General features: G+C 42.8%; 1 non-coding gene across 1 annotated transcript; it reads left to right on the top strand.

Annotated features, from left to right (window-relative positions):
- The first annotated feature begins 1,149 nt into the window (after positions 1-1,149).
- On the top strand, positions 1,150-1,223 carry Trnat-ugu. The gene has a single exon. It is a non-coding gene; the product is annotated as a tRNA-Thr (tRNA).
- Positions 1,224-23,564: the final 22,341 nt, after the last annotated feature.

A 23,564-nucleotide genomic window follows, 5' to 3' on the forward strand; every position in this document is an offset into this window, starting at 1 on the left:
TGACGCATGGTGCAGGGAATGGCAATTGAATCTCAATGTAGACAAGTTTAATGTGCTGCGAATACATAGAAAGATAGTTCCCTTATCATTTAGCTACAAAATAGCAGGTCAGCAACTGGAAGCAGTTAATTCCATAAATTATCTGGGAGTACACATTTAAAATGGAATGATCATAAAAAGTTGATCGTCGGTAAAGCAGATGCCAGACTGAGATTCATTGGAAGAATCCTAAGGAAATGCAATCCGAAAATAAAGGAAGTAGGTTACAGTACGCTTGTTCGCCCACTGCTTGAATACTGCTCAGCAATGTGGTATCCGTTCCAGATAGGGTTGATAGGAGAGATAGAGAAGATCCAACGGAGAGCAGCGCGCTTCGTTACAGGATCATTTAGTAATCGCAAAAGCGTTACGGAGATGATAGATAAACTCCAGTGGAAGACTCTGCAGGAGAGACGCTCAGTTGCTCGGTACGGGCTTTTGTTAAAGTTTCGAGAGCATACCTTCACCGAAGAGTCAAGCAGTATATTGCTCCCTCCTACGTATATATCGCGAAGAGACCATGAGGATAAAATCAGAGAGATTAGAGCCCACACAGAAGCATACCAACAATCCTTCTTGCCATGAACAATACGAGACTGGAATAGAAGGGAGAACCGATAGAGGTACACAGGGTACCCTCCGCCACACACCGTCAGGTGGCTTGCGGAGTATGGATGTAGATGTAGAAGTAGAATAGTGCGACTGCAGGTGCTTGTCCTTTGCACGCTTCCCGTGAGAGCCACATTCCCAACTGACCACAATGTACATACGTAATGTACGTAAGAGATATTTCCCCATTCACTCATTACTCGCGCACACTAAGGTGTCGATTCCAATACAGACAACACCTGTCGGCAGCTGAGGGTTTCAATTAATTATCATTTATTCTAGAGAAGCTGCACGGTCATCAATGGTAGCTGTTCTTTCGAGAACAGTTACTATCTTCACACACACACACACACACACACACACCACACACACGCGAGTAAAGAGAGGTTGGGCAAATACCTATTTGGCACATTACGTATGTAGATTGCGGACAGCTGGGAATGTGTGTCTCACGGGAAGGGTGCAAGGTGTAAGTCCCTGTAGTCGCACCAGTCATCTGTGTCCTCGGTGGCTCAGATGGATAGAGCGTCTGCCATGTAAGCAGGAGATCCCGGGTTCGAGTCCCGGTCGGGGTACACAATTTCAGCTGTCGCCATCGAGGTATATCAACAACACCTGTCGGCAGCTGAGGGTTTCAATTAATTATCATATATTCTAGAGAAGCTACACGGTCGTCTATGGTATCTGTTCTTTCGAGAACAGTTACTATCTTCATAAATGAAATGTGTGCTAAGAAAATTAGTGTAACTGAGTTAGATCTCGGGAAAATATCATCCCAGTACAAATACTGGCAACTAGCGCAGTATGTGGAGAAAAAAATGAAATTACGCAATTCACGAATCGCAAAAGCGTGGTATCCTCCAGTCAGACGTTCGTGTGTGTGTGTGTGTGTGTGTGTGTGTGTGTGTGTGTGTGTGTGTGCGTGTGTGTTTGTTTTACGTAAACGACGACTAGTAAAGCAATATGAACAAATCGTCCACCAAACTTTTTTGAAGATATTATTAACCTGTTTGTAAATAGTACATACAAAAATAATTTTTGTCATGATATAAATTGTTTCTCTCATAGAGCTGTCAATAAAATCCCACCTTATTTGTGGCTGAAACATTGAAATATTGTTTTGCAACACGATGCGGTCTAGACCTAGAACAATATTGTAACAGATTTTAAATGTTTACCTCTTTATATTAAGCCGACATGACTAACATAATAGTCAATCATGTGTGGACAAAGAAAGGTATGTTACAAGGGTATTTCTTATTTAAAGATACTTCTGTTTCCGCACACGTGAAAGTGAAACGCCGGCGTAGAGTACAGCGGCACGTATCTCGGCTTTCGCCCTTTCCGAGATCCAGTTTACAGCCTGGCGACAGACCGGCGATGCAATATAAATCAACGGCGCCATCCGGGCGATACGCACGCCGAGCACACAAAGGGAGCATCGCCAGCGAAGCCGCGTAATTGGGGCGCGTGGCTCAAGAGATCGAGAAGAATTACAGAAACTCATCGCCGGCCTCAATAACGGCAAACGGAGGTGCCTGCCGAGGAGCCCGAGCGCAGAGGCAGAAGGAAACCCGAGAGCCATACGCGGGGCTGAGGTAAGAGGGAAGCAGAGAGAGGCGGAGGGAGACAGAAAGATCTCGTTATGTCGGCGGGAGACTGCTGCCGAGGCTGCTTCTGCCCGGTTTCGTATGTCGGAGTCTGCCCGGGGCATCGGCGAAGAGGCAGTACCGGCGCCAGATACCCTCTCATTAGCCGCCATCCGGACTCAGTCTACAAGGCACTTTTCTCTGCAGATCTTCACTACTGTTTACCTTGGCTCATCAAATAAATAAGAGAGATGGAACTACCGGTAAAGAAAAAAAAAAAAAAAAGAATTGGTCATACGACTCCATCAGTCCATCTGAATCCGCGTCAAGTCTATACTACGCTAGGCACTTCACAGTGTGTGGTGGAGGGTACTTCTGCAACAACTACTATGACAGTACCCCTAGGGACTAATGACCTTAGCAGTTAAGTCCCTTATGATTTCACACAGATTTGAACATTTGAACACTTGACATTTCCCCCACAGAGCCATCCTCCTCGTTAGTGGCTTTCTTTAATGTTTGTATGTGGGTGATAAATGGTGGCGCAGGATGGACGACATGTGATAACTGTCTAGGTTCAAACTTCCTGACAGATTAAAGCTGTGTGCCGGACCGAGACTCGAACTCGGGACCTATGCCTTTCGCGGGAAAGTACTCTACCATCTGAGCCACCCAAGCACGACTCACGCCCCGTCCGCACAGCTTTACTTATGCCAGTACCTCATCTCCTACCTTCCAAACTTTACAGGAGCTCTCCTGCGAACCTTGCAGAACTAGCACTCCTGAAAGAAAGGAAATTGCGGAAACATGGCTTAGCCACAGCCTGAGGGATGTTTCCAGAATGAGATTTTCACTCTGCAGCGGAGTGTGCGCTAAGGTAGGAGACGAGGTACTGGCGGAAGTACAGGAGGGGACGTGAGTCGTGCTTGGGTAGCTCAGATGGCAGAGAACTTGCCCGCGAAAGGCATATGTCCCGAGTTCGAGTCTCGGTCCGGCACACAGTTTTAATCTGCCAGGAAGTTTCATATCAGCGCACACTCCGCTGCAGAGTGGAAATCGCGTTTGCAACTATCTAGGTTACATGTAATAATTGTTGGTAAGGAGGGTGCCAGGTTGAGATTCATTGGGAGAGTCCCTAGAAAATGTAGTCCATCAACAAAGGAGGTGGCTTACAAAACACTCGTTCGACCTATACTTGAGTATTGCTCACCAGTGTGGGATCCGTACCAGGTCGGGTTGACCGAGGAGATAGAGAAGATCCAAAGAAGAGCGGCGCGTTTCGTCACAGGGTTATTTGGTAACCGTGATAGCGTTACGGAGATGTTTAGCAAACTCAAATGGCAGACTCTGCAAGAGGGGCGCTCTGCATCGCGGTGTAGCTTGCTGTCCAGGTTTCGAGAAGGTGCGTTTCTGGATGAGGTATCGAATATATTGCTTCCCCCTACTTATACCTCCCGAGGAGATCACGAATGTAAAATTAGAGAGATTCGAGCGCGCACTGAGGCTTTCCGGCAGTCGTTCTTCTCGCGAACCATACGCGACCGGAACAGGAAAGGGAGGTAATGACAGTGGCACGTACAGTGCCCTCCGCCACACACCATTGGGTGGCTTGCGGAGTGTAAATGTAGATGTAGATGTATGAAGGCATGACATCCATCGCCTCCATACTGTGGTCATGTCTTGATGTCGAGGTGTCACGGCATACTTGTTCCGACGTGGTGTAACAAGTCTATATATGCAGGCACAATTAATGTTTTCTTTCTCTCCTTCATTATATTTCGACACGAATGGGATCAAGTTCCGAATGGAAGTCTTGGGACATTATAAGCAAGATACTGAAGTGGAAACAAAATAAAGCTGGCTTAAGTAAGAGTAAGGGACATGCTGCGAAAATGTTCCTCGTTTAATTGCTTGTACGGAACGATGTTTTGGCGCGGAATGCCGAGAGAAGCTTTTGCCATTCGATGGAAGCGCGTTATATGAAACAAACGAAGATATGAGTAGCACCAGCAGGGTGCAACACCGAAAACATCGTAAATTCTGAACAGTAAGCTCAAGGAAGTTATACCGAAATAATAGTTTTCAGTGAACGCATGGTGTGTCGTGGGGCGATCACTCTCTTTTTAAAATAATTGAAAAGCCACGATCGCTTCAATATCGTTTACTAGCTGACTGGTTTCAGCACCCTGAAGGTGCCATCATCGGATCTGTGAAGGTATAACATAACAGGTTTGAGGGAGGGCTTACATGAGTTAACTATATACATTACAATTACTACAGAACCACATACCTGAAACGTGGATTAACATTTATAAAACTATATGGACATCATGGCACATGAGGCAGACCATCTAATAAACATCATTATCACAACCAACAAAAAATTATAAAAAAACTGCTCTCATGGTCGTTCTATCCATAAATTATAAAACTGAAGTCACCAGATGAAACTACCACTGTTCGCCTAACATCGGTCGTTATCATCACTGCCCTATTCCGCGCAGGCTTACCTGCTGTGATTCTAGAGGTTCACAACCGGCCACCAGATAGCGCTGTCCAAGCAGCGCATACACAGTGCCACGGTATAACGACTCATTACTACTAAAACACAACTTTACTATAACTGCTTGTCACATACTCATGCAAAGCCCACATTTGCGCGTACATTTCCTGTACGTACTACAACCACTATAAAGTACGCCGATTACAAAGTAAAAGCATCTGAGGCACAGACATTATCCATTAGCACCTCACAAAACTACATATTATAATTTACCTTTATTCATATAAGGACGTCAGAAATATGCACACAGAAAGTTGTTCATAACATGACTTAGGTCCAATGTGACGAGTGATTAAAATCTGTATGCTGGGCTTTACCTGTCTAGGCACTATAGTCTTAGGTATTGTAAGCGCTAAAGAAGAACGTATTAACTTGCTATAAAGTCTCTCACCATCTATACATTCGTTATGAGCAAGGTACGAATCAACTACGAAAACCTGCATAGGCACATGGAATTAAAGAATGCCAGGTCAGAAGCAAACCGAAAGGCACAGGAACAGGGGGTAAATGACATGTGGACCAAGATCCACAGTGACTCCACGTACGCTCCCATCGGCACGGCACTTGTTTCGTCCATGGGCCTCACCGAATGGGGAATAATGAAAAACCATATTACTATGATACCAAAAAGACAAGCGTTCTGGCTTCATTCACAAATGTGTCTGTAAAATATAAAAATGAATAAAATAAGAACGTAAAGAAGACACGGCAACGGCCTTGTCGCAGTGGATACACCGGTTCCCGTGAGATCACCGAAGTTAAGCGCTGTTGGGCGTGGCCGGCACATGGATGGGTGACCATCCAGCCGCCATGCGCTGTTGCCATTTTTCGGGGTGCACTCAGCCTCGTGATGCCAATTGAGGAGCTACTCAACCGAATAGTAGCGGCTTCGGTCAAGAATACCATCATAACGACCGGGAGAGCAGTGTGCTGACCCCACGCCCCTCCTATCTGCATCCTCCTCTGAGGATGACACGGCGGTCGGATGGTCCTGGTAGGCCACTCGTGGCCTGAAGTCGGAGTGCAAAGAAGACACGCTTGGCGTACAATGTTAATCATCGAGTAACGTTTTACTGGTGAAGCTGGCCAACTACACTTCAAGCCTTATAACAAGTATTTACTTTACCGTCATGTGCCATGATGTCCATATGGTTTTATAAATGTTAATCCACGTTTCAGGTGTGTGGTTCTGTAATAACTGTTATGTATATAGTCAACTCATGTAAGCCTTCCCTCAAACCTTTTAGGTTATACCTTCACAGATCTGATGATGGTAACTTCAGAGTGCTGAAACCTGTCATCCAGTAAACGATATTGAAGCGGTCGTGGCTTTTCAATTATTTTTTAAAAAAGTCAATGAATTCTACGCGTCAGTATGACAAATGTTTGATAAGAAACAGACAACGTGAGAATCTTCTTTTCTTTACTTAAATAAAGACAATATGTTATCAAATAAATTATTAATGAAGACGTAAAGACCTGGTAATCCTTGTTTTAAGGAGGAATGACAGGGTGACGGACTGAAAACCTCGAAATTTTTTTATTACGGAATTAAAATGTGTATACATTGAGGAATTATTTCTCAAAATATTATGCTCCAGCTCGAAAAAGTAACGATTCTGTGAGCGATTTTGTGCACGGCATACCTCGGCGTTAGGAAACCGGTTCCTCGCTTACGTTCCCTTCGTTGCTTCAGTGAGATGTATAGGGTTTTGAGTAAATCTGATCTGCTGGAGCGTTGTTTGAGCGGTTGTACTCGAAATGTGAACGAATGTTTCAATAGCCTCATCTGAAGATACGCTCCAGAAATAATACCCAGCCGAAGCGAGACTGTCAACATTGCTTCAGATTTTGTCGTATGCCTACTCAGTGTAGGCCATACTGAATAAATGTACTCTTCTTCCGGACAGAAACAGTATGACAGACACATGTAAAGGCGTGAATGCCTCCCGTATTTGCCCTTGAACGGAGCTTTGGGAACTTCCGTCATCGGCGTGCCAAAATCGGCGATGAAATGCGCCGAATCTGTGATGACAGAAACGCCAGCGGCGAGGCGATCAGCGACGAAAAGGGCTTTGAGGACGAAAATGAGGGCTTCTCAGGTCAAAGCAGCTGAAAGCGGCCATCCACGAGCCGGGGCGATAGTTACTATGACCAAGCATCGATGATATTTCGCACCTTTCGAGCTTTGTCCGTTTTTTATATGAGAAATACCTGTCAATCTTTAAACGCTTTTTCCCAAAACCATAGTTTTCGGCGTTGTTGTCGTCGCGCACGCTACAATTTTCATTCGATTTTAATGATTTTTGGTCTCCCTTGAAGTAAATTGAATTCCCTTCAGTTCATCGTGGCCGACTTTTTTATGATGATATTTAGTATATTTACAGCCACAAAATAGGGGTCCAAAAACAGACATTTTTCCAAATATCTATAATTTCCCCAAAACGCTTAATTTGGCAAATCTCTAGGACGAACTAAAATTACATCTGTAAGGATCATGTTTCAGATAACCACAACCGTGGTTACAGTGACTACCGTTGATCTACATCTACATCTACATTTACACTCCGCAAGCCACCCAAAGGTGTGTGACGGAGGGCACTGTACATGCCACTGTTATTACCTCCCTTTCTTGTTCCACTCGCGTATGGTTCGCGGGAAGAACGACTGCCGGAAAGCCTCCGTTCGGGCTCGAATCTCTCTAATTTTACATTCGTGATCTCCTCGGGAGGTATAAGTAGGGGGCAGCAATATATTCGATACCTCATCCAGAAACGCACCCTCTCGAAACCTGGACAGCAAGCTGCACCGCGATGCAGAGCTCCTCTCTTGAAGAGTCTGCCACTCGAGTTTGCTAAACATCTCCGTAACGCTATCACGCTTACCGAATAACTCTGTGACGAAACGCGCCGCTCTTCTTTGGATCTTCTCTATCTCCTCCGTCAACCCGACCTGGTACGGATCCCACACTGATGAGCAATACTCAAGTATAGGCCGAACGAGTGTTTTGTAAGCCACCTCCTTTGTTGATAGACTACATTTTCTGAGGACTCTCCCAATGAATCTCAACTTGGCACCCGCCTTACCAACAATTAATTTTATATGATCGTTCCACTTCAAATCGTTCCGTACGCATACTCCCAGATATTTTACAGAAGTAACTGCTACCAGTGATTGTTCCGCTATCATATAATCCTCCTTTCAGATCTGCCTCGAGAAAACCCAAATACACAGTGAAGATATAAATATTTTTCAATGAGTACCAATAAAAACTACGTTGTATGCTTTATTCATTGCAGCAAACCCAACTTTCTACTATATTCAAGTACGGAGAAAAAGTCATGAATTTCAGCAGTATTTTCGTCCGTCACCCTGTCTTTTTCCCATAATGCAGTGGAACAAGCAGACTGAAATGTTATGCATTTTTTTTTACGTGCGGGAATATTGATGTGCCCTATGTTACTAAGGCAGGCGAAGACCGATGCCGTCTTGTAATCATAAGTTACGAAAATTTAACAAAGAAATTAATTTAAGATTAATTTGGAGGATTTCTGCTTTGGGTGTGAGGAATATCTAGCGAGTTCGAGAACACTGCATCTTCACAGGCGGACTTACGAAGATGAGCGGCAGTGACTGTAACGACTCTGTTGTAACGATCTGTGTGCCGAAGGTTGGCACCATCGCTGAAACAGCATCGCCGAAGCAGAGAGGTGGAGTGTGTCATGTGACTTGAGTGGATTTTTGTGTGGAATGAGGAGAAAAGCAATTATTTCCTGGCAGTGGGAATGTGTGGTTGACGCTCTCGACCCCAACGACTAGGTAGTTATTTATAAGAGTCGCCTACGTTCCGGAAGTGACTGTATGGTACGGGATTCGAGTTCTTCCGGACAGAAACAGTTTGACAAACACATGTAAAGGCCTGAGTGCCAACCATATTTGCCCTTGAGTGGAACTTTGGGAACTGACACTTCGTATTATGAAGTGGACCCAACGTGACTCCATATTTTTATGGCACATTCTGTACGCTAAGAACTGCTGACATTCAGTGGTCGTATTAGGTTGTCGGATTAGTTCGTAACGTTTTTCCATAAGTTTAATAAACACAGCAGGTACACATTATAGGGACTTCAGTCATCCATAATACAGGGTGGTCCATTGATAGTGACCGGGCCAAATATCTCACGAAATAATCATCAAACGAAAAAACTACAAAGAACGAAACTCGTCTAGAGGGAAGGGAGAAACCAGATGGCGCTATGGTTGGCCCGCTAGATGGCGCTACCATAGATCAAACGGATATCAACTGCGTTTTTTTAAATAGGAACCCCGATTTTTTATTACATATTCGTGTAGTACGTAAAGAAATATGAATGTTTTAGTTGGACCACTTTTTTCGCTTTGTGATAGATGGCGCTGCAATTGTCACAAACGTATAAGTACATGGTATCATGTAACATTCCGCCAGTGCGGACGGTATTTGCTTTGTGATACATTACCCGTGTTAAACTGTACCGTTTACCAATTGCGGAAAAGGTCGATATCGTGTTGATATATGGCTATTGTGATCAAAATGCCCAACGGGCGTGTGCTATGTATGCTGCTCGGTATCCCGGACGACATCATCCAAGTGTCCGGACCGTTCGCCGGATAGTTACGTTATTTAAGGATACAGGAAGTGTTCAGCCACATGTGAAAAGTCAACCACAACCTGCAACAAATGATGATGCCCAAGTAGGTGATTTAGCTGCTGTCGCGGCTAATCCGCACATCAGTAGCTGACAAACTCCGTGAGAATAGGGAATCACAAAAACGTCGGCGTTGAGAATGCTACATCAACATCGATTGCAGCTGTACTATATTTCTGTGCTCCACGAATTGCATGGCGACGACTTTGAATGTCGTGTACAGTTCTACCACTGGGCACAAGAGAAATTACGGGACGATGACTGATTTTTTGCATGCGTTCTATTTAGCGACGAAGCGTCATTCACCAACAGTGGTAACGTAAACCGGTATAGTATGCGCTATTGGGCAACGGGAAATCCACGATGGCTGCGACAAGTGGAACCTCAGCGACCTTGGCAGGTTAATGTATGGTGCGGCATTATGGGCGGAAGGGTAATTGGCCCCCATTTTATCGATGGCAATCTAAATGGAGCAATGTATGCTGATTTGCTACGTAATGTTCTACCGATGTTACTATAATATGTTTCACTGCATGATAGAATGGCGACGTACTGCCAACAGATGGATGTCCGGCACATAGCTCACGTGCGGTTGAAGCAGTATTAAGTAGCATATTTCATGACAGGTCGATTGGTCGTCGAAGCACCATATCATGGCCCGCACGTTCACCGAATCTGACGTCTCTGAATTTCTTTCTGTGTGGAAAGTTGAAGGATATTTTCTATTGTGATCCACCGACAACACCTGACAACATGCGTCAGCGCATTGTCAATGCATGTGGGAATATTACGGAAGGCGAACTACTCGCTGTTGAGAGGAATGTCGTTACACGTATTGCCAAATGCATTGAGGTTGACGGACGTCATTTTGAGTATTTATTGCATTAATGTGGTATTTACAGGTAATCACCCTGTAACAGCATGCGTTCTGAGAAATGGATCATCCGAAATAAAATGTTCAAACGTACCTACGTTCTGTATTTTAATTTAAAAAATCTGCCTGTTACTAACTGTTCGTCTAAAATTGTGAGCCATATATTTGTAACTATTACAGCGCCATCTATCACAAAACGAAAAAAGTGGTCCAACTAAAACATTCATATTTATTTACGTACTACACGAATATGTAATAAAAAATGAGTGTTTCTATTTAAGAAAACGCAGTTGATATCCGTTTGACCTATGGCGGCGCCATCTAATGGGCCAACCACAGCGCCATCTGGTTTCCCCCTTCAAGATAGACAAGTTTCGTTCTTTGTAGTTTTTCCGTTTGGCGCTTATTTCGCAAGATATTTCTCCCGGTCATGATGAATGGACCACCCCTCCCATTTATCTTGACCATCCTAAATGTTTATCCTGATGAAAATTAAAAATGTTTCAAGCAATTGTTCTTTAGCCGTCAGGGGGATATCAATCAACATGATAGCCTTCGTTGTAGCTTTGTTTTTTACAAAAATATGAACAGCGGTATGACTTTTTTAAATGGCCCTCTGAATTTTTTATTCGGTAATTGATTTCATCTCCTAAAGGTCTATTCGAAAATGTATCACAGTGTACCATTCACTGAAACACAACGTTATTAAATACATAACACAGCACTGAGGTTGACGCTCCCAGTGCTTAGTGCAGGTACTCGGGGTAATGGAACACATCCACGAGCTGACGTTGACAGAGGACAAATGTAAACATAAGATGAATGCACATCCGTCATTCCGTCAACCATCGTCAGTTGAAGAGTTGTGTGAGTAGAATGTACACCAACGAAGGGAAGGTAGAAATGCTGCTCATTTATGGGGACTGTAAGTCAGCAGAACAGTAATTGCAATACTGTTTTGTTATGCACGGGTAAATTTAGTACAGTTGTTTAATCATTTTAAATACTGTTCTGCAGAGTAGGCATACAGTAAAGGCTGTCCTACAAACTGCATCGACATAAAGTTTCTTTTATGGTTATTGTTGAAGGTAGGCGAAATGCTACGCAGGCAGAGGAACTGTACAGAGAGCAATATCCTAACGAGAACCCATCTTCCCGACGGATGTTTTCTCGTCTTGTTGCGACGCTTCAGGAAACGGGAAGTTTCAACCACGACAACGCAATCGTCGTAGCACTCGCATAGACGAAGCTGCCGAAGTTAGTGTTCTCGCTTCCGTTGCTATGAATCCACATGTAAGCACAGGGCAGCTCGAACACGAACACCAGTGTACAACGTATTCTTATACGTCACCGGTTCCATCCTTACCATGTACACCTACATCAAGAATTGCATGGGAACGATTTCAGTATCGTGCACAGTTCTGTCAGTGGGCACAGCAGCAAATCCTCGCCAACCCGAACTTCTTCTCCAATGTTCTATTTACCGATGAATGTTCCTTCTCAAACAAAGGACAGGTAAATAAAAGGAGAATGCATTATTGGTCCAGCGACGACCCACGATGTTTTAGACAGGTGGAACATTAGCGTCAATGGAAGGTTAACGTCTGGTGTGGACTGCTTGGTACTACAATAATTATTGACCCTTATTTCATTAATGGCAGTCTAAACGGCACAGCGTATGCCAACTTCTTCAGACCTTCCTTCTCTTCAGGATGAAGTGCAGCTAAGAACCGTAATGCTTTATGTAGTACCAACACAATGGATGTCCAGCTCATAATGCCCTGCGTGCACGTCGTGTTTTGAACCGAAGGTATCCTACCATATGGACTGCTCGAGGAGGAACAGTTACTTGGCCTGCTAGGTCTCGTGATTTAAATCCTCTGGACTTTTTTCTTTGGGGCTGCATTAAAGACGTTGTCTATCGTCATTTTTGAACAACACCAGAGGACATACAGGAACGTATCGCGCTTGCTTGTAATTCTCTTCAGCAGGAAACACTGGAAGCAGTAAATAATTCTTTCATTCAACGAGTGTACAAGTTTATCGGTGTGCAGGGTCACCACATTGAGCACCTTTGCATGTTATACTCTTGGGAAATGGTACAGCAGAGTCAAACTCAATTTTTGGTTAGGTTTTTACTTGGTTTTCATTAGCTTTCTGACAACTCCAGCAAGTGGACGAGTTTGTGATCCCGGGCTCAAAGTCAGTGATGTGTTATGTAATTAATAACATTGTATTTCAGTGAATGGTACACTGTGATACATTTTTGAATGAGTCTTTAGGAGAGGAAATGAATTACCGAATAAGAAATACAGGTTGTTCGACAGAGAGCGGAAAAGGCGAAAATCTGAGGGCACAAGATCAGGTGAATAAGGTGGGTGCTGATTGACTTCCCAACCCAACTCCTGTATAGCGTTTCTTATCTGTGTGGCAGAATGCGGTCGGGCGACATCGTGGACCAGCATCACTTCACGCAGTTGTCTTGGTTGTTGTTCTTGGACTGCGTTCTGCAAGACGTCTCAGTTGATGGCAATGAACGTCAGGGGTGATGTGTCAGCGGAGATGGTGCCACCTCGGGAGAGCAGCTCGTAGTACAATCACACCGTCGCTGTTCCAGCAGATGCGTTACATTACGTCATCTTTTGTGGATGCGCGCAGGTCTTTGTACGGGAAGTTGCTGCTTTGTTCTTTATGTCAGCATAAAGACACCATTTCTTGTCACAAGTGACGATATAGGATTGGAATTGTCGATGTTGTTCACGAATCAATTGATGACGAGTAAGCAGAGATGCACATATGGCCATCAGCTCATCTTCGTTGGCTTGGCTTAGAGCATACTGTACATATAAACCTGGTTTTGGAACGTTGCCCATTGGATGAAAATGTCGCAGCATGGTGGAATGATCACAGTTCATCACATTTGCCTGTTACCGCGAACAGTGGCTTGGATCATTGTGGATTAATGTGTTTAAACGATCTCCATCAAACTCCGATGGCCTCTCTGAACATAGAGTCACTATGTAACGCCGGAAATGCATGTACTCCTGTTTCCATCTATTGTAATATAAAATTTTTTCCTTATTTTTACCTGAAGATATTACATTTCTGTGTCTTTATATATTGCAATTGTTTTACTATTTGTATATATATATATATATATATATATATATATATATATATATATATATATATATTTACGCATTTATGTCGATATATAATTGGTTTGTTTTGTAAATATTATTTGTATTTTTACGCTGGGTCTTGCCTAGGGACAACTATGCTATCGAACGATTACATCGATAGGTCGTGTGGAGAACCAAAGTGTTTAGGATCTTTGGGAGTGTTAACTCTGCCGCGTGGAGCGCGGGCAGAGCAGAGTCTGGCTGGAGGAGAGCGGTGGAGCAGGTGTGTTGTGTGACGCTCCCACGAGTTGCCGCGCTTTCGGGGTTTGGCAGCATGTAATTGCGCTCGACTCGCTATGATGGTTTCTGACACGGTGTCGCGGACGGGAAGCATTATCTGGCGCTCATCTAGAGCCCGTTTCGCCTGGTGACCGTGTCGAGAAGAAGGCGCGCCAACATCTAGCTTCTGCAACAGCGACAGCCGACAATGAGTGACTGTCGCCACCTCCTCGATCGACGGCTTCAAACCTTCAATCAACCAACAAGGAAGACTGGAAGCACGTAAAGTTTTAGAACTGTATGGCAGACCTCAGCTTTTAAAACTGTTGCATCACAAACATACAGCAACTTAGCATGAACCTTTGTTGCTCATTGTCCTAATTGCATTACCAAGCAGGGTCGTTTCGTTTTCCGGAATGAACCCGAGTGTCGTTGAAATTCAGACGCCAGCATTAAAGTAATATCATTCCATTTCACTGCCTTAATTTCAAAGTTCAGTTACAGTATTCATAGCTGGCTACAATATTTAGATTACACAAGCTGAAATTAAGAGTGCGAGTTTTGTTACCATATTTTAGCTTACCTGTGACTGCAGTTCAGCTTGGTACGTACTAAATTTTACTGTTGTTAATTGTTCAGAATCATTTAATTCTAGTTCAAAGTTAAATCTCTTATTTCTAAATTGCGTAGATTCAAGTAGCTATTGAAATGATTGTTGAGATAGCCCAAGACTAACTTTATTTTATTGAATTTCGTAGTGCTTCAGAAACAAAGTTCGCTATTAATTTCAGTCACGAAATTAACTTTCAGTATTCCGGTTTTATTAATTCTTTTGCTAAATTAAGTGAGAGTGTAGCGAAATTTATTACTTCTGACAAACATTCAGTTTTCACACAACACGTGTCTACCTTCAGTTGCCACGCTTTTAGTGCTAATTATATGTGCATTAATCTTCCATTTTCAGTTATTATAGTAGTTACCCATAGGACTGGCGACCGTGATTTTCCCCAAATCTCAGATATCTAACTAACGCCTATTAATTGTTAACGTAACGACCGCCCATTTACTGTCTTTATAAACTTTACCCCTTTTCAAAATTAATTTCCACCAATTTCATTTGCATTTTTCCTTTCATTTACATGTAACACTTCCTCCCTCTTTACCGACAGGTTAACTTCGGTGACGATTGCTTTTCCCAAATTTCCATTAGGTACGCGCGGTTTAATTTTTCACTGTCATTAAGGTCGATAAGTGAGGGGGAGGTTACAACTAATGTCAAAGCGATGCTCCTTAAAACGAGAAAAGCGTTGTCTTGCCGTGATCTGTCCAGTGGCATTATCCCCATACACGGCGTAAAATGTATCTGTCTGCCTCCGCAGCTGTCACTCCTCTATTGAAATCAATCAGAAGAATATGCCGGAACTGTTGCGATTTCTCCACTTGGCACTCCATTTTCTAGCGTTCACAGCTCTACTCAGTATCTCCAAACGACAAAATGACAATATGCAAACTCAAATAGCAACAGTGAATTACAAATAAAAAATGAAAATCGATAAATAAACCCGTAGCAACCGCAATACCAACATGCAAAACAAAATAGCTACAAACTTATGAACCAACCTAATATGTAAGGCAGTGCAAGTTGTGGATCTTCCGATATTAATGCAGCCTTTGTCAGACAAGAATAATACCAGTTATACTTGATTGTTTCATGATTATCTTCCTCGTTTTGCTCCTTACAATAGTGAGCAGTTATTGGGGTCTGATATCTTGTTTCAGAGTACAGGAATCAAACCTGTGTTGAGCGTGAGTGTAATACAATCATTTTAACTTTTCCAAAAGTACTTAAGTTTCAGAGAAGGCTCCGGACTTCAGTAACAAAAACATTCTTGGTGACGTGTACAAGTGGCATGTCTATGGACCCTGCTACTTGTTGATGTGGATAACCGAAGGTAATAGATACCGACTTACAAAGCTTCCATAGTAAATTCGCAGTAATTGTTACAAGAGGTATTGATACAACGGAATTGTTATTGAAACGGTTAACGTTCAACGTTTTTATGTATTGTACTTCAGCTGTGGTGCTCTTAATTCTTTGGAGGGTTTGAATTTTAATTATGAGATGATTTTAAGGTGCCGGTCAGCGTTAACAATATCGTAATCATATTAGTTGTACGTGACTGGCAGATTTACCTGGTCCAGTTCTTTAGAAAAATAGTTTCTGGTAGACTGCTGATTACAACGATCTTACTTGTCAAATTTCAGTAGTGTTTCTTGTCTTTTTTTTTAAAAACCTAATTTATAATAAAGTAATGATTATAAAGATATTCCTTCTTGAATTTTAGCAGAGGTTCTCGTCTTTTCTTTAAATTAATTCAGGTAAATTTGTAATGATAAGATTATATTCTACAACAGTTATTGTATTTCAAGGAGCAAATGAAATTTTACTGGTTTTTTTAAGAGTAGGTTGTGTGTCGATCTTTCTTCCTAATCTGCTACTGCCAGTAGCGTCTGGTCTGAGAATCGCCACATCTAATATATTAAAGGTTATGCCTTTACTACCGACTGTAGACAAGTTCACAATACTACAACTATAATATTTATCTTACGTATTACAACACTGACAACTGAATCACAGCCAACAGCAATTTTATGCGATGTCTCTCAGAAGAAACGTTTTGATATTGCTCTCTAGTACTGCTGCAGACGCACACACCACACGTTGTAATACGGCTTGTTTGGAGTTTGTATGTATGAGACTGTGCTGAAAAGTAATGCCATAAAATTTTGTACGTGAAAGCTGCTAAAGCTTATTAAATGAAGCTAATTAATATCCTACGTCTTTATTCTTCATGTATACATATCTGCAAGCTTCTGCCACTAGAGGGATTTGAATTGTAGCGTGTAGCTTGGTGGTGTGTAACGTAATCCAGTTTCGAATTCCAAGAGTTCGTACACATATAGAGCACCGTATCCTTCAGCATGACAATGCTGCTATGTGTGGAACAATCCGACGCCTTGGGTTCGCTGTCATAAGTCATCAATCATGCAGTCCCGACTTGGTGCTATCAACTTTTCACCTATTTTCCAAAACTTCGAGGACTTCACTTTGTTAGTGATTGAGTGGCGTAAGCAGAGGTGAGATTGTGGCTCCAACAACAAAGTCAAACATTCTGCAGTGACGGTATCTCGTTAAGAAATGTATTCGTAGCCAACGTGACTAAGTTGAGAAATGAAATATGTAGACATGAAAAATACAGATGTAGAATGTTAATAAAGTTTCTTTTACTTAAAAAGTTTTGAGAGTTTTCACGTGAAAAATTCAGAGACGTTACGTTTCAACATGCCCTCGTGTGTCTAGCGACGAGAAGTGCCAAGTTCTACCAACATTGATTTCCTTGGCCGTGATGATCATGCGCACTGTGTAGCAGCTGGACTGTGACGAATTTACCATGAGCCTGCTGGAACGTGATAAGTGACGCGTACAATCCAAAAGGATATTTAAACTAGGTTCCTGTCTCCGTAAGTTCCTTTTAATGGCGATTTTGAGTGAAAAATTGTCAAATTCTTATAATCACTATAAATTAAAGCCTCATCTCGTAATGGAACTGGTCAGGGCTAGATTTCATTGCAAGTAAATAAGACGATACACTATTTCAGTAATTAAAGCGATGCTTAATACTACAAATCCAACTTATTACACGTTTATTTATAACTAGCCTGACATGTAAATCAAGTACACAAATGTATCAATTTGAAATATCTGTGTAAATTGTGCCTACATTCGAACGTTGTTAATTCAAAAGTATTGCGTATATTATGCCATTTCTTAACAACTACATCTACAAGGCTACCCTTCTAAGCACACTTAAATGCCAGATGGTTCATCGAATCACCTTCACAATAATTCTCTGCTATTCCGCTCTCGAACAGTGCCCGGAGAAACGAGCACCTGTATCTCCCCGTGCGAGCTCTGATTTCTCTTATTTTTATTACGATGATTGTTTCTCCCAATTTTTGCATCCCGAGAACAAAGCAGGAGATTGAAATTTCGAGAGCAGATGCCTCCGCCACGCAAAACGCCATTTGATTTGATGATGTCATCTATTTCTCGATAAAACAAAACATAGTTTCCTTCTTTGAACTTTATCGGTGTACATCGTTAATCCTATCTGGTAAGGATCCCACGCCACGCAGCAGTATTTCAGGAAAGGACGGACAAGCGTAGTGTGCGGAGTCTCTTTAGTAGATGTGTTGCATTTTCCAAGTGGTCTACCGATAAAAGACAGTCATTGGTTCGCCTTACGCACAACATTTTCTAAGTTTCTTTCAACTCAATTTGTTCGTAATTGTAATTCCTAGATATTTAATTGAATTTGGGGCCTTTAGATTTCATTGATTTTTCAGGTAACCGAAGTGTAACGGATTCCTTTTAGCACTCATATGGATGACTTCACACTTTTCATTATTTAGGGTCAATTGCCAATTTTGGCATCATTACCTTGGGAATTGCCAGAAAGCACTTCTGTTTTACTCCATAACTCTCCGTCGTTTACTAACTGTGGCTTCTCCGACAGGAAATCACGAAGAGGTACGGTGTCAAAAGCCTTCTGGAAAACTAGAAATACGGAATAAATTTGAAATCCCTTGTCAATAGCATTCAACATTTCCTGTGAGTGAAGAGCTAGTTGTGTTTCACAAGAACGATTTTTTCTAAATCCGTATTGACTGTGTGTCAGTAGACGGTTCTCTTCGAGGTAATTCATAATGTTCGAACATAATGTATGTTCCAGAATCCTGTTTCATATCGATGGTAATGATATGGACCTGTAATTTAGTAGATTACTCCATATTGCCTTTATTGATTGTTATGTATGTACCTATTGTGTCAGCATACTCTGAAAGGAACCTAATAGGTATGGAGTCTGGAAAGAAAGACTTGCTTTTATTGAGTGATTTTAGTTGCTTCACAACTCTGGGGATATCTACTTCTAAGTTATTCATGTTGGCAGCTGTACTTGATTCGAATTCTGGAATGTTTACCTCGTCTTCTTTGGTGAAGGAATTTGGGAAGCCTGTGTTTAGCAACTCCGATTTAATAGCACTGTCATCGATAGTATTTCCATTGTTATCACCTAGGACAGGCATTAATCGTGTCTTGCCGCTAGCATATTTTACATACAACCAGAATCTCTTTGGATTTTCCGCCAGTTTTCGAGACGAATTTCACTGCGGAAACTATTATAAGTATTCAAGTCCGCGCTAAATTTCGAACTTCTGTAAAAGATCGCGAATCTAGGGAATTTTGCGTTCGTTTGCATTTAGTTTGCTTCTTTCGTTGTTTCTGCAACAGAAGTCTGGCACATGTTGTGTACCATGGAGGATCAGCTCGTTCTTTTATTAATTCACTTGGTACCGGGATAACTCTTTCAGTTGCTGTCGATAATATTTCTTTGAATTGAAGCCGCATCTGGTCAACATTTACATTGTTAATTAGGAAGGAGTGAAGATTATCTCTCAGGACGGTGTGAAGCGAATTTATATTTCCTTGTTTGAACAGCTACATTTTTCCTTTATTTTTAGAGGATTTAGGAGTCACGGTATTCAGTATCGCTACACAACGCTGAGTTCACTAACACCTGTACCCGTTTTGATGATCGTTATTGGCTCAGGATTATTTGTTGTTACAGTTTAAGTGTGTTTTCACAACCGTTCACTGCTCGAGTGGGCTCGTAAACTAACTCCTAGAAATAATTATCAGAAAACGCGTTTTATGCTACCTCCGGACTTAAAACAAATATTTTCGACAACATATCGAGGGTAAATTGAAGTCACCAATAACTATAGTTGTATGAATCCGATACGCGTTTGAAATTATACTCAAACACCCTTCGAATGTTTCATAAATTGTATCATCTGAGCTGGGAGGTTGATAAAATGATCCAATCATTATTTTATTCCGGTTGTCAATGACCTCTACCCATACTAACTCACAGGGACTGTGTATTTCAATTTCGCTACAAGATAAACCACTTCTAGCAGTATCAAAGACGCCCCTGTCAACTGTATTTAGCCTATATTTTCTGAATATCGTTAGGTCTTTTGCAAAAAAATTCTGCTGAACTAGGCGCTTCAGTCCGAAACCGCGCGACCGCTACGGTCGCAGGTTCGAATCCTGCCACGGGCATGGATGTGTGTGGTGTCCTTAGGTTAGTTAGGTTTAAGTAGTTCTAAGTTGTATTGACTGATGACCTCAGAAGTTAAGTCCCACAGTGCTCAGAGCGATTTGAACCATTTTTTATCCACAAGGTCATTTGCGTATATTGTGAATAGCAACGGTCCTACGACATTCCCGTGCGGCACACCTGAAATCACTCTTACTCTGGACGACTTCTCTCCATTGAGAATAACATGCTACGCTCTGTTATCTAGGAACTCTTCAATCCTATCACACAATTGGTCTCATAGTCCATATGCTCTTACTTTGTTGATTACACGACTGTGGGGAACTGTATCAAACGCCTTGCGGAAGTCAAGAAACACGGCATCTACCTGGGAACCCGTGTCTATGGTCCTCTGAGTCTCGTGGACGAATAGCGCGAGCTGGGTTTCACACGATTGTCTTTTTCGAAACCCATGCTGGTTCCTCCACAGTAGATTTCTAGTCTCCAGAAAAGTATGGGTAATTTCTTCAACACTTTATTTAAGACCAAAAAAAAGGCCGGCTGCTGTGGCCGAGCTGTTCTAGGCGCTTCAGTCCAGAAGCGCGCGGCTGCTACGGTCGCAGGTTCGAATCCTGCCTCGGGCACAGATGTGTGTGATGTCCTTAGGTTTGTCAGGTTAAAGTAGTTCTAAGTCTAGAGGACTGATGGGCTCAAATGTTAAGTCCCATAGTGCTTAGAGCCATTTGAACCATTTGAACAAAAAACAGAAATAAAGAAGGGGCACACCACGGAGGGATTATCCGAATGGGACCGAGGTCGGTAGATGCGATGTACATGTACAGACGAACAAAATTTAAATATTAGCAGTGTAGGATAATTTATTGAAGAGAAACAGCTTCATAAAGTGAGCAAGTCAACAGCGCTTGGATCACCTCTGGCCCCTATGCAAGCAGTTACTCGGCTTGGCAGTGATTGCCAGAGTTGTTGGATATCCTCTCGATCGTCAACATCCCAAGGTGGTTGGAGGGCGCTGCCAATAATGCTACGAAGGTTGTCAGTTGGGGAGAGGTCTGGCGACCTTGCTGGTCGAATTGGAGTTCGGCAAGCACAAAGGCAAGCAGTACAAACTCTCACCTTGTGCGGGAGAACATTATCTCTAGACGCGTTTTCGGTCATCAAGGTTCAGTTCGAAGCGGGACTCATCACTGAAGACAATTCTACGAGGTGCAATCAAGTTCTAAGGCCTCCGATTTTTTTTCTAATTAACTACTCACCTGAAATCGATGAAACTGGCGTTACATCCCGACGTAATCGCCCTGCAGGCGTACACATGTTTCACAACGCTGACGCCATGATTCCATGGCAGCGGCGAAGGCTTCGGAGTCTGTTTTGGCCACCGGAAAATCGCTGGGGGAATAGCAGCATGGCTGGTGAATGTGCGGCCACGGATAGTGTCTTTCATTGTTGGAAAAAGCCGAAAGTCACTAGGAGCCAGGTCAGGTGAGTAGGGAGCATGAGGAATCACTTCAAGGTTGTTATCACGAAGAAACTGTTGCGTAACGTTAGCTCGATGTGCGGGTGCGTTGTCTTGGTGAAACAGCACATGCGCAGCCCTTCCCGGACGTTTTTGTTGCAGTGCAGGAAGGAATTTGATCTTCAAAACATTTGCGTAGGATGCACCTGTTACCGTAATGCCCTTTGGAACGCAATGGGTAAGGATTACTTCCTCGCTGTCCCAGAACATGGACACCATCATTTTTTCAGCACTGGCGGTTACCCGAAATTTTTTTGGTGGCGGTGAATCTGTGTGCTTCCATTGAGCTGACTGGCGCTTTGTTTCTGGATTGAAAAATGGCATCCACGTCTCATCCATTGTCACAACCGACGAAAAGAAAGTCCCATTCATGCTGTCGTTGCGCGTCAACATTGCTTGGCAACATGCCACATGGGCAGCCATATGGTCGTCCGTCAGCATTCGTGGCACCCACCTGGATGACACTTTTCGCATTTTCGAGTCGTCAAGCAGGATTGTGTGCACAGAACACACAGAAATGCCAATTCTGGAGGCGATCTGTTCAATGGTCATTCGGTGATCCCTCAAAACAATTCTCTCCACTTTCTCGATCATGTCGTGAGACCGGCTTGTGCGAGCCCGAGGTTGTTTCGGTTTGTTGTCACACGATGTTCTGCCTTCATTAAACTGTCGCACCCACGAACACACTTTCGACACATTCATAACTCCGTCGCCACGTATCTCCCTCAACTGTCGATGAATTTCAATTGGTTTCACACCACGAAAATTCAGAAAGCGAATGATTGCACGCTGTTCAAGTAAGGAAAACGTCGTCATTTTAATTATTTAAAACAGTTCTCATTCTCGCCGCTGGCGGTAAAATTCTATCTGCCGTACGGTGCTGCCATCTCTGCGACGTATTGACAATGAACGCGGCCTCATTTTAAAACAATGCGCATGTTTCTATCTCTTTCCAGTCCGGAGAAAAAAAAAATCGGAGGCCTTAGAACCTGAATTCACCTCGTACTCCAATCTATGAGAGTACAGGCGGAAGACATGTCTGGAAATGCCCCAAACAGCGATGGAATACGAACGTGTCTGTTGCCCATCATACGGCCAGAGAACCAGGAGTGATGGACTACAGTACCATTTATTTTCATAGCAGGACCCCTTTGGTTGTCACCCAATGCACCTTCAGAGCACAGCGATAAGTCGACGATATTTTTGTTGCCCTTCGTGGCAAGCCGACCTTGGCTTGCAATGCAGCAAAATAACGCCGGCCCACAGACGGCGAGAGTTTGTACTGCTTGCCAAACTTCGGATCTATCACCAGTTGAGAATGTTTAGATAAGGCTGTCAAACCACGTCGGGATTTTGACGATCTAATGCTCCAATTGGACAGAATCTGTCACGATGGCAAGATGTACCTCAGGAATACATTCAACAATATCAATCAATGCCAAGCCAAATAACTGCTTGTTTCAGGGTCAGAGGTGGACCAATGCGGTATTGACTTGAACAATTTCTAGAACTTTCTCTTGAATAAATTATCCAATTTTTGGGAAATTGTAATCGTTTGTTTGGAAGATGTGAAAATTACCGAACTATTAGTTTAATAAGTCATGGGTGCAAAATACTAACGCGAATTCTTTACAGACGAATGGAAAAACTGATAGAAGCCAACCTCGGGGAAGATCAGTCTAGATTCCATAGAAATGGTGGAACACGTGAGACAATACTGACCCTACGACTTATCTTAGAAGGTTGATTAAGGAAAGGCAAACCTACGTTTCTAGCATTTGTAGACTTAGAGAAAGCTTCTGACAATGTTGACTGGAATACTCTCTTTCAAATTCTGAAGGCGGCAGGGGTAAAATAAAGGGAGCGAGAGGCTATTTACAATTAGTACAGAAACCAGATGGTAGTTATAAGAGTCGAGGGCATGAAAGGGAAGCAATGGTTAGGAAAGGAGTGAGACAGGGCTTTAGCCTATCCCCGAGGTTATACAATCTGTACGTTGAGGAAGCAGTAAAGAAAACAAAAGATAACTTCGGAGTGGGAATTAAAATCCATGGAGAAAAAATAAAATCTTCGATAATTTGCCGGCGACATCGTAATTCCCTCAGA

Source organism: Schistocerca piceifrons, chromosome 5 (assembly GCF_021461385.2).
Source record: "Schistocerca piceifrons isolate TAMUIC-IGC-003096 chromosome 5, iqSchPice1.1, whole genome shotgun sequence".
NCBI classification, from domain to species: domain Eukaryota; kingdom Metazoa; phylum Arthropoda; class Insecta; order Orthoptera; family Acrididae; genus Schistocerca; species Schistocerca piceifrons.